The sequence below is a fragment of the Pinus tabuliformis genome, chromosome 4_1, assembly GCF_031772625.1.
Source record: "Pinus tabuliformis cultivar Carrire ecotype Pingquan chromosome 4_1, CPIR1, whole genome shotgun sequence".
In the NCBI taxonomy this organism is placed as follows: domain Eukaryota; kingdom Viridiplantae; phylum Streptophyta; class Pinopsida; order Pinales; family Pinaceae; genus Pinus; species Pinus tabuliformis.
This window is the reverse complement of record NC_142303.1, coordinates 749135222-749148495: the sequence shown is the minus strand read 5'-3', so window position 1 is coordinate 749148495 and position 13274 is coordinate 749135222.

Here is a 13274-nt window from a genome sequence, read left to right as displayed (position 1 = left end):
GCCACTGTTGCTTCAATGTTGAGATTTTTTATTGATTTCCAACCCTTGGGTGGTTCTAATGTGCTTCAACCATTATCTTTCCTGGGTTTCAGGCCTCTCCTAGAATGTGCACATCCCCGCACAGAACGAGGCGTGACCTACTTTCCAGAACAATGATAAAATATATAACAAGTTAGATTAAAACAAAAAAAAATTGTTATGCACCACCTCATGAGTGCATTGTTGCTTACAATGGGATACATCATTCCCTGATTCTCCTCTCTGTCAATTATCACCACATTCATGTTGGGGTAGACCGAAGCCTGCAACTCACAATGGGTAGGTACATGAACCATGCCCTTGATCCACCTTGTTTCACTTCCCCATTGCCAGTGTTTGTATACACGTCATTCCTCGCCAACCCAAGCCAAGCTTGCAGACCCCCCTTGTTTCTAGTTGCATGCCTATGGTAGTTCAGGTTATTTATCACCTTTGCCTAGGGATTAGTGATTTTTCCTCTCAAATCCCCCTGACTAGGTTTCCACCATGAGTTTATGGCCTTTCCATCACTCCAGTAGGGGTTCCATATACCCCAGCACTTACTCTGCAAGTTGTGGCCATGGCTGCACCTGTAGACCCCTACTAGGCCCTTCCCTCTACCTATTTCTATAAGCATCTGTCGCTCATGTATTTCCTCGCCACATTTAAGCTCCCCCTTGGACTTGATTATAGAGCGCGGAGAATCCCAACCCTATAGAAAGAAATTTCACTCCCATCAGTCATGGATTTTACCTATTTGATATAAGGTATGGGCACAAAACTAGGCAATGGCAAGGAGTTTCCTTCCCCATTCCCACAAGAAATTTTCTATCCCCCAAATTCTCTTATTGGTTACCCTCCTTTCATCCTAGAAAAATCCCAACCATAACATAATCAAAATTTTGAAGCGGAGCCAAATTACATACACAAAGTCCTCAGGCATACGTCATCAACCTTGGTTCTTCAAGTTCTGGTGACTTCCCATAGCACTATAATCCCACCCTTCTCCATAAGCTTTCTTTCTAACACTACATGTTGTGTTACTTGTCCTGTCAATATAACCTTCCTTACCCCAAGTCCCGCCACTTTGCCCACTTCCCCAACATGCATTCTTGCCATGGGTCACCACACCCCTTGCCCAGAGCATGTGCGGGATGACGGTATTAAGTGCCCAAGTAGCATTCATAACTACAACCAGGTTGTCCCAACTATCCGCCTGCATCCCGATCAGTATTATTTAATTTTTATAATTGAAAAGTTTTAGAGAAAAAAATTATCAAATCATCATAAATTTGATAAATTAAAACATTAGGAAAGTAGGTATTGTAGCAAATATTTTGAGTTTTTTATTTAATGTAAGTCATTTTAGGAGAAAGTGCTTTTCATATTCAATAATTCCCCATCACAAAGATAAACATATATACATTTTTAACTAATTATTATTCTTTAAATTAAGGTTGATAATCTCCTAATGGTATCTCAATTTTATTTTGTCTTTTAATTCTTTATCATGGTATGGCTTCTCCCTAAATTGTTGATGGAATAAGAATTTTTAAAATTATCAATTAACTTCTTTCTTTATTTTCTAATGATTTATCCAAAAAATTTATGCCAACATCATTATGTTTCTTGTAGTTTTGACAATAATTTTAAGAAATCATAGGACGCCTATTGTTTTCAATGGGAATTTTTTAATTTTGAATATTTTGTAATTTCTAAAAATTACTACCAATAAAACTTTTTTTCATAACTTTTGTTTGCACAAAATTTGTGGATATGTTGCTAGAATAAATGCACCCATTCATTATTTCCGACCCTATAGTCATTGAATTTATTTTAATACTTATATATTTATCATTCCTAGCAAATTTCTTCTTTCGATATTTAGGAATTTCACAAACTCCTTTTCCATGGATGGCATTGCAATCATCCATACGATATTGCAATAGTTCCTAAATGATAATTACCTATGTTTATAAGGATAAATATTTTTATTTTATAGTATCTTTTATTTACGGTTAACTTTTTTTATATTTTTAATAGACACTATTATACTCACCTTTGAAATTGCATATTGTAATTTTATGTATATAAATTTATTTTGATTTATATATATCTTTCTAATGTACAAAGGTTTTTATTTTTATCAATATTTTGAAATTAAAATTCTTTAATTTCTTATTCGCTATAAATATGATTGATTGTGGTAAGTCCATGTGGAAGATATAGTTGATAAAAAAATAAACACATTCAAAGATAATTTACAAAAGAATGTAGTCTTCGAAGTTGTATCCATTATTTTCCTTGTTGTATAAATTACCTTGTTGTTGCTTCTCTTGCGCATTTAATGAAGATCTCAATGAGATAGAAGCTAAATGTTTTATTAGCTTTATATCTAATTGATTGAAGTAGGTCCATGTGGAAGATATAGTTCATATAAATTAAAAAATTTCAAATATAGTTTGCAAAGCCATGTAGTCTTACAATTTGTATCCATTTGTCTCTTTGTTGTATACATTATCTTGTTGTTTCTCCTCTTCTACATTTAATGAATATCTCAATGAAAGAGAACTTGAAGAGGAAAGTGATGTTGAAATTTGGTAACGGAGGACAGGTGGTTCCCTTAGGCTTTGATATTTGGCCTAGGGAAAAGTGTCCAAAAGAATTTAATTTTTCTCCTAAAGTGACTTTATAATTTTATAAAGTTAAATCTAATTTAAAAGTGACTTTAAGTGATAAAGTTATTAAGTCTAATTTTAAAGTGACTTTTATAAAGTCAATGAAAAATTAGAAAGGAAAAGTGACTTTGGAAATAAATGACTAAGTGGGTCTTTATTAAAGTGGGGTGAATTAAAAAATAGAAAGTGAGATTTAAATGAGCATTTAATCTCAACCATTGATCTAAATCTATTTCAGCCATTGGATTTAGAGATCACCCAAAAGTCACTTGGAGTTATATTAAAGGAGGAAAAGGAGGAAAAGGTCATTCATTCTTTCATGAGCAGATTGGGAGAAGGAGAGCAAGAGAGCAAGAGAGATTTCTGAGCAGGGAGGAGAAGGAGACAGCAGCTTGGCACACATTCCAAGGCAGCAGTTGAGCAGATTTGTACAGCTAATTCAGCACATAGTGAAAGGCAGATTTTTGCACAAAAATCGAGGAGCAGTTTGCTGATTTTTCTGCACACAAAACGGAGGTTGTACAGCATTTATTGCTGTCATGTTTGCTGTAATTTTCAGATTGCTGTGAGGCACGGGAAAGGAGATAAGTTGTAAATTTTCTTACTGATTTTTGCTGAATAATTCTCACTGTAAAAAGACAATTTTCAGAAATAAAGAAGAGCTCTCAAACTGGTTTTCCCAAAGAGTTCTAGGGGGTTTTTCCAGGGTCAAGTTGACCAAAAATATCAGTGTTTTAATGTGTTTTAATGGCTGTTTTTAATTGATGATTTTTAATTCTGCAATTTCCAGCATTCTGAAAAATTTCCAGAATTTGTGTTTTCAGCAATATTTATTTTTTTCAGTCTGTTAAATGTATGGTTATGGGAATGGGAATTTAACTACATGGGAGAAATAAGGAGAAATTGAAAACCGGGGTGGGAAAACAGAATTTTTTACATGGTATCAGAGCTTGAGTGCTGAAGGGCAGTTTGGGACAGCAAAAAGGAAAAATTACAGTTGCTGATTTTTCACTCAGAAAATTCCAACAAGCTGATTTTTTCATAAACAGCAGTTTTATCTTTACTACAGCAGTGCTATTTTTCAGTTTTAGGACAATAGGATGTCATTGGGATTGAGGGTGGAGGATAGGCTAGATGGGCATATAAATTACAGCGTTTGGAAGGAGAGAATGCAGAGTATCTTTGAGGAGGCAGAAGTCTGGGATATCATGGTGCATACCGCACAGAACCCTGTTGTTGTGCCCACTGATGTTACTCAGTTGACTGAGTATAAAAAGAAGAACAATAAGGGTAAGAGGCTGATTCTAGACGGAATCAAAGACCATTGCATTCCTCATGTGAGAGGAAAGAGCAATGCCCATGAGATGTGGACAGCATTGTCCAATCTCTACCAGAGTACCAATGAGAACCGGAAGATGGTCCTGAAGGAGAAGCTGAAGAACATTAAGATGGGGAATGATAGTGCAGCTGGATATCTCACAAAGATTACCAATGTGAGAGATGAGTTGGCAGCGATTGGAGAGGCCATTCCATCCACTGAGTTGGTGCGGATTGCAGTGAATGGCCTCCCCCGTTCATGGTTGAACTTTGCTGATGGGGTTTGTGCACGTGAGACCCTTCCCACATGGGAGAGGTTTTGGGATGATTATATTTAGACAGAGATCAGGAAAGGACAACTTGGGGCAGCCAAGCCAGTTGAGCAGGATGAGGACGTAGCACTGGTGGCAGGAGGCAAGAAAGGCAAAGGGAAGAAGCAGGCTTCCACAAGCGGTGGTGGGGGCAAAGGCAAAGGTAAAGGTAAATAGGGGAACACACAGAAGGACTATTCCAAGGTGAAGTGTTGGAATTGTCAAAAGATGGGACACTATGCAGTTGTGTGTCCGGAGAAGAAGAAGAAGAAGGGGAAGAACCAGGACGTGGCAGCTTCAGCAGAGATTGAGGACTTTGCAGGTCGTTTTGACCGAGAGTTTGCGTTCACTACGTGTGAGTCCTCTAGTACAGGATCACCTGCCACACAGGTTCAGAGGGAGCATGCTTTTCCCTCGATTAGCGGAGCATCTTCAGGTATCTGGTATGTGGACAGTGGGGCTTCACGTCACATGACAGGAGTCCGGGAGTACTTCTCAGAGCTTTCAGAGAGTGGCACTGATATTGAGGTAGTACTCGGTGATGACAGAGTTGTTAGAGCAGTCGGGGTGGGGACAGTGACATTTCAGAGGGAGTCCAAACCTCCCTTGAAGGTGTCAGAGGTTCTTTATGTGCCAGGGATGAGGAAGAACCTCATATCCGTCTCAGCTTTGGAGGGCAGAGGATATGAAGTACTGTTCAGGGGAGGACAGGTGTTGATGTATCCCAGGGGCACTCCAGTTGATTCAGCTAGAGTGATAGGTGTACGCCATGCAAAGGTGTACAAGTTTGCATTCCAACCCCTTTTGGCATTGAGCAGTAGTACCGACAGCAGAGCTAGCAGTTCTGAGCTGTGTGAGATTTGGCACCGCAAGATGGGACATATGTATCATGGAGCCTTGAGGACATTGCGGGAGATCACTACAGGTGTGCCAGATTTCAGTACTGATCACTTTGATACTTGCAGAGGTTGTGTGATGGGCAAGTTTGCCAAATCCCCTTTTCCCAGTAGTGACAGCAGAGCGACGGGGATACTTGATTTGATTCATTCTGATGTGAGCGGTCGGATGTCTCATGTTTCCTTGAGTGGATATGAGTACTATGTTTTATTCATTGATGATCACTCCAGGAGGACCTGGATTTATTTTTTGAAGACCAAGAGTGAGGTCTTCAAGCGGTTTCAGGAGTTCAGAGCTCTTGTGGAGACTCAGACAGGTCGAAAGATCAAGTCCTTGAGGTCGGACAATGGAGGAGAGTACACCCTTGGAGAGTTTGTTGACTATTGTGCGGAGGCAGGCATTAGGAGGGAGTTCACTGTTCCTTACAACCCCCAGCAGAACGGGGTTGCGGAGAGGAAGAACAGATCCATCATAGAGGCTGCCAAAGCCATGCTACATGATCAGGGGTTGCCATTGTTCTTGTGGGCGGAGGCCTACAACACAGCTGTTTACTTGCAGAACAGGAGTCCGCATCGTGCCTTGGGGCACATGACTCCGGAGGAGGCTTTCTCTGGGAAGAAGCCTGATATTGGTCATCTTCATATCTTTAGATGCATTACATACTCCTATATACCCAAGGAGAAGAGGACCAAACTAGAGCCCACCGCAGAGAAGGGTATCTTTGTGGGCTACAGTGAGACCTCAAAGGCCTTTTGGATTTACATTCCTGCACAGAGGAGAGTTGTTGTCAGACGGGATGTGAAGTTCGAGGAGGACAGGGCCTTTAGGAGGTCACGGGAGTTAGAGTATCTGGATCAGCCAGACCCTCAGCAGCAGTTGAGTCAGTCGCAGGGATCCAGTGGGCAGGGATCAGGAGGATCCGGAGGTACATCTATGAGGATGTCAGGTCCATCAGTGAGCAGTGGCTCGCCGAGCCAGAGGGGTGGTGCTCCGGGAAGCATGCAGAGCAGTTCACAAAGAAGTTCACTAGGGAGTCCACTGATGGACAGTTCACATGGTACCTCAGCTTCTACAGGTTCAGGTGCAGGCAGGAGGACAGCAGACAGACAATCAGGAGTTCAGGCTACCGATGGTAATGAGGAGGAGGAGTTTCATTCTGCTATGGGAGAAGCATGCTCAGGGAAGAGGAAGCCCAAGTGGCTTCAGGACACCTTGAGAGATGCCACATCTGTTGCTGAGCCGAAGAGGCCGGTCAGAGAGAGTAGACCACCTGAGAGGTTCTGTAGCTATATGGTGATGGTTACCAGCATCCTTGACTCTGAGCCTTCTAGCTATGAGGAGGCAGCTAGCCAGCAGGTCTGGAGAGAGGCCATGCAGGAGGAGTATTCTTCTATCATGAAGAATGATGTTTGGGAGGTGGTGCCGAGGCCTGAGGGCAAATCCGTGGTTACTTCCAGATGGCTTTACAAGGTAAAGCATGCTGCAGATGGCAGCATTGAGAAATTCAAAGCGAGGTTTGTGGCTAGAGGGTTCTCCCAGGTAGAGGGAGTTGATTATGAGGAGACCTTCGCTCCCGTGGCTCGATATACTTCGATCAGCTTCATTATATCAATAGCAGCAGAGATGGGTTGGAAGATCCACCAGATGGATGTGAAGACCGCATTTCTCAATGGCTTCATACAGGAGGAGGTGTACATTGAGCAGCCACAGGGCTTTGAGGTGCATGGGAAGGAGTCCCATGTGTGCAGATTGAAGAAGGCCCTTTATGGCCTGAAGCAAGCTCCGAGAGCTTGGTACTCCAGGATAGATGCATACTTGCAGGGGATGGGTTTCACAAAGAGTGAGGCAGATCCGAACCTTTACTTTATTGTGATTGGTGAGGAGCCTCTCATTCTGGTGCTGTATGTGGATGACTTGATCATTACAGGTGCAGAGAGACTCATAGAGCACTGCAAGAGAGATCTTGCGACGGAGTTTGAGATGAAGGACATCAGCTTGATGCATTACTTTTTGGGTTTGGAGGTGTGGCAGGAGGAGGGGCATTTCTTCCTGGGGCAGGGGAAGTATATTGTGGACATCCTTAGCAGATTCCACATGGAGGATTGTAAACCCATGTCGACACCGATGATCAGCAACTGGAAGAAGCTTCATGCTTCGGATTCCGAGTTGGTGGATCCCACATTGTACAGGTAGCTGATTGGTTCCTTGATGTATTTGGTCAACACTAGACCAGATATCTGTTTTGCAGTCAACACGATGAGTCAGTTTATGTGTGAGCCTAGGAAGGTTCACTGGGTGGCTGCAAAACACATTTTGCGGTACTTGCAGGGGACAGTGGATTATGGTCTGGACTACAGGCAGGGAGATGGAGTGAGATTGGCAGGATACACTGATTCTGATTGGGCAGGTTGTGCTTCTGATAGGAAGAGCACTTCAGGGTGTTGTTTTGGGTTGGGTTCAGCAGTAGTGTCATGGTTCAGCCGGAAGCAGCAGTCAGTAGCACTGAGTTCAGCGGAAGCAGAGTATATGGCAGCCAGTCTAGCTAGTTGTGAGGCCATCTGGCTTCGCAAGATGTTGTTTGGCTTATTTGGTCAGCCGTTGTGATATCATTTCATCAGAGACTATGTTCAGAAGGGAGCTGTGAAGCTTGAGTATATTTGCACTGATGAGCAGGTTGCAGATATCCTTACCAAAGCCTTACCACGGGGCAAGCATGTCTACTTCAGAGACAAGACGGGTGTGGTGAGGAACACCTTCCTCGGTAAGAGGGAGTTTTGAAATTTGGTACCGGAGGACAGGTGGTTCCCTTAGGCTTTGATCTTTGGCCTAGGGAAAAGTGTCTAAAAGAATTTAATTTTTCTCCTAAAGTGACTTTATAATTTTATAAAGTTAAATCTAATTTAAAAGTGACTTTAAGTGATAAAGTTATTAAGTCTAATTTTAAAGTGACTTTTATAAAGTCAATGAAAAATTAGAAAGGAAAAGTGACTTTGGAAATAAATGACTAAGTGGGTCTTTATTAAAGTGGGGTGAATTAAAAAATAGAAAGTGAGATTTAAATGAGCATTTAATCTCAACCATTGATCTAAATCTATTTCAGCCATTGGATTTAGAGATCACCCAAAAGTCACTTGGATCACCCAAAAGTCACTTGGAGTTATATTAAAGGAGGAAAAGGAGGAAAAGGTCATTCATTCTTTCATGAGCAGATTGGGAGAAGGAGTGCAAGAGAGCAAGAGATATTTCTGAGCAGGGAGGAGAAGGAGACAACAGCTTGGCACACATTCCAAGGCAGTAGTTGAGCAGATTTGTATAGCTGATTCAACACATAGTGAAAGGCAGATTTTTGCACAAAAATCGAGGAGCAGTTTGCTGATTTTTCTGCACACAAAACGGAGGTTGTACAACATTTATTGTTGTCCTGTTTGCTGTAATTTCCAGATTGCTGTGAGGCACGGGAAAGGAGATAAGTTGTAAATTTGCTTGCTGATTTTTTGCTGAATAATTCTCACTGTAAAAAGACAATTTTCAGAAATAAAGAAGAGCTCTCAAATTGGTTTTCCCCAAGAGTTGTAGGGGGTTTTTCCAGGGTCAAGTTGACCAAAAATATCAATGTTTTAATGGCTGTTTTTAATTGCAGATTTTTAATTCTGCAATTTCCAGCATTCTGAAAAATTTCCAAAATTTGTGTTTTCAGCAATATTTATTTTTTTCAGTCTGTTAAATGTATGGTTATGGGAATGGGCATTTAACTACATGGGAGAAATAAGGAGAAACTGAAAACCGGGGTGGGAAAACAGAAATTTTTACAAGTGATAATTCCTGATGTCATTTTAAATTCCACTGATGTTGTTGATGTTTAAAATAGAAACATTGTTCAACCCATTTTTTTTTAATTCCTTGAAATATTGAGCATAGTTTGGGTGACATATTCGTTGTAAAATGTATTAGTCTACTGATCCATATCTATCATTGAGAAAGAATTTCAAAATATAACATGTAAAATGATTATGGTTATTGAGCCATATCTATCATTGAATGGACATTGAACAATATAACAATATACATTGGTTATTTTATATGTATTATTTCAATTGAGCCAGACATATCATTGAGTGAGAATTGCACAATATAGCAACACATAGTGGTTGTTGCATATGTATTTTATTGATCTATGATTCTATTTTTTAATTTTTAAATGCATATTGTTTAAGTGCTTGAATGATATTAATTTGGCTGATGTAGATCTTCTTATTATATTATCTTTTCTATTAAATTTGGTAAGAATTATTTGTTATACCATTTTTTTATATTATTCATTTATTCTGAAACATTTTGTTTGCAGCGAAACATACTTACAAATTAACATTAAAGATTTATCAAAAGAAAGGAAAAAATTACAAATTAATTTCTTGAATACTTGATTAATGTCAAATTCACATATTTTAGTTTGACTAAGCATGTGAAATCATGGGCAAGATGTTATAGATCTATTGAAATAACATCAAAACTTGGAAGATTATGTATAAATATTATTTGCTATATTGTGAACATTCCTTTCTAGATGTTCATTAAAGCTTCATTTTCTACTATAAATAAGAATGATGTATAGTCCATTTTTCAAGCAACTATGAAAATTTGTTCACTTATTAAATTTCTCTCTTAATAGAAATGTTAATTGTGCATTGTAATCATCGGGTTCCTTTTTGTGCGCCTACATGGCATTAAAGAAAATATACATGCCCCTTCTATTCCTTTAGTTCATATTTTCACCTTTAGGGGAAATTTCTAACTTTTATATTTTCAAATTCAGTAAAAGAAAGAGAGTTTCACTCTCTTAGGAAGAAGTACATGTACTACATTACATCTTATGTCTTTTAATGTTTTCTGAGACATTAGCTAAATTCTGAAACTTAATAACTTGTTCTTGTTTATAACATGTTGGTGTACTTCTTCAGGAAAGAAACATTGATCACTTTCACTTTTCATAATGCCACAACAATATATATACATATATATATATATATATATATATATATATATATATCCTAAATTCATGTTTTGAGCCAATCTTCTGAAATTGGTCCAAGTAAAAATCCTGATATTTTCCCTCACTCCATCGATCCATTTCAAAGAGAGAACCTAAAATTCAAAGAAAATAATTATTCAATATCTACTTGAAATATTTAAAAAAAATACAAAAATAAAAAAGGTAGAAACGTCTACCTCTACATCATGTGTATAGCTAAAAACACAGTGCAAGAATCAAAGCATGTCTACATTTTCCTGAAGAAACTTGTTTGCCATTGATTTCAAATGTTTAAATGTCATATTTCGTAGCATCTTAGAAGTGACTCTATAGTCACTTAGGTTGGCAGCAAATTTTCGAGTCTCCATATCACCTAAATCCACTCTTCCTTCATTGCAACTCATACAAGATTTTTCATTTGGGACATGTCTCATGTGCTGAAGATTTTTTATTTTTTTTCTTAAGGATGCCATGGAATATTTTTGGGAGAACTACAAAACCCTCATTCTCCTAAACCAAGTAGTGGCACATGATGATTGTTTCATAGTGCATCATTCACCTACCACAATGCTCATTGCCCTTTCTAAGATTCTCCTTTTCTTAAACTAATGAGTGTTCTAGTAAAAAATGGTTATGTAACAATTTGTTTATATCCAATAACTTATTTCATTTCCCTTATGATTTAACTCTCCTTCCAATTTATAATTATTAGCTACTTCTAAAGCTCGAATGTGGTTGATCATATGGAGTCTTAATAGTTAATTATTGAGTGGAGAAGCTCATTCTACAACCCAGTATGAGGCGATGTGTAAGTTCTTTGTCTCTCAAGTTGACACATGCTCCTTTAAAACTAAAATAAATAAATTATGATCTAAAGAGAAAAGTAATATAGGCTATAAAAAAATAATATGATGTAAAGTAATTGGAAGTAGGAAATACTTGTGAGTAAGATGTTTAAACCTTATAGTTTTCAAAAAGATTTCAATAGTCAACTTTATATATATATATATATATATATATATATATAGATATATATATATGTTAAAATAAAATATTATATATATATATATATATATATATATATATATATATATATATATATATATATATATATATATATATATTTGTTAAAATAAAATATTTTAATGTTGAATATAAAACAATATTCAATGTAGGATATAGATAAAATATTTAATACAAATTAATATTGACATATAACTAAAAATACAATAATATTAGAAAAACCATTTCAATTTGTGCTATAAAATGTCTCAATGTACCTGTTATGTAAAATTTTTTAAATGTAAATTATGCATATATTACATATCATTTAAAAAAAATGTATAGGCCATGAAAAAAATCTTTTATGCTTAAAACATTTATTTGGTCCTATATATACTCTACATAGTATTTAAAAGTACAATTTGAACAATGAAAAATTACACATTGTATTTTTCACTAGAAAGAAATTTGCATGAAGAAATTTGATCCCTCTGCGCTCATGTTAGATTTGTACTAAATAGATCTATGATAGTTTGAATTAGAATTTGTAAATAAGCCGAGAGGCTCATTCTATACACTAGTATGAGGGGGATGTGTAAGATTATCATGCGTCTATCTTTCAAGTTGACACATGCCCCTTTAAAATGAAAATATATAAATTATGCTTTACATAAAAAATTATTATACACTATAATAAAAAAAAATGAATATTTTGTAAAGTAATTAGAAGTAAAAGAAAAATGTGAGAAAGATGTTTAAACCTTATCGTTTTGAAAAATATTTGAACAAGAGATTTAAATAAACTATTTGAACATCTATGTTATGTTAACTAATTTATTTAGATACCATCTATATATATATATATATATATATATATATATATATATATATATATATAGAAAATAAATTATTAAAATAAAATATTTTAATGTTGTATATAAAAAATAATTCAATCTATGTTATCAATAGGATATTTTAATACAAATAAATATTGAAATATCATTAAAAATGTGTTAATAATAAAAATAAATATTTTAATTTTTGTTATAAAATGTTTCAATGTACATCTTATGTAAAATATTTTATTATCAATTATGCATATATTATATATCATCTTAAAAAAATTATGTATTGATCATGAAAAAACAAGTTTTTATGGTTAAACAAATTATTTGGTTCTATATATACTCTATGTAGAATTTAAAAATACAATTTAAGCAATAAAATGTTACACATTGTATTTTGCACTCTAAAAAAAATTTCACTTAAAGAAATTTGTTCCCTCTCAACTCATATTAGATTTGTACTAGATCGATCTATGTTGGTTTAAATTTCAATGGAATGCCTTTGTTGTATACATGCAATGCAATACACTACAATAGTTTAAAATATTATCATTAAATCTATGGTAATAGTGTAAATAAATTCAATTCCAAATGTCAAATAGGCCTGTATGAATTTTAAATTTTATATTACGACTTATGATTTGTAGTGCTAGCAGGGATATTACATATACATTACACTATACTACCTAAGGTTATCCTAGCTTTGTGTGACTAGGGTACTCTAATCTCCCAATGGTTTTCCTAACTGAACCCAACCTAATTATTTCTTCAACTAATCTATAAAAGCCTATCCTTATCTTACATAAATCTACCCTAAAATATCATATCCTATCTCATCCTAGATTAATCTACCTAACATAATCTATCTATTGCAACCCACCCTACATAAGCCTAGTCTAGCTTAACTTATTCTCCCCTATGCTAAACTTTTATATCACACCTTAACTTAGGCTACCATTAAATATCCTACCCTACCAAACCTTATTCTATTTACATTAAACTAACATTCCTTATCCTAACACAATCTACTATAACTAACCTAAACTAATCTAACCTAACCTAAGCTAAATAAAATAATTCACCTTATCTTTTCCCAAGTTTAAGCCTAAGTCCCTCATAGTAATTTTGTGTCTAAAATTGTCAAACCTAATCATGTTTCATTATCCTAATCCTAAAT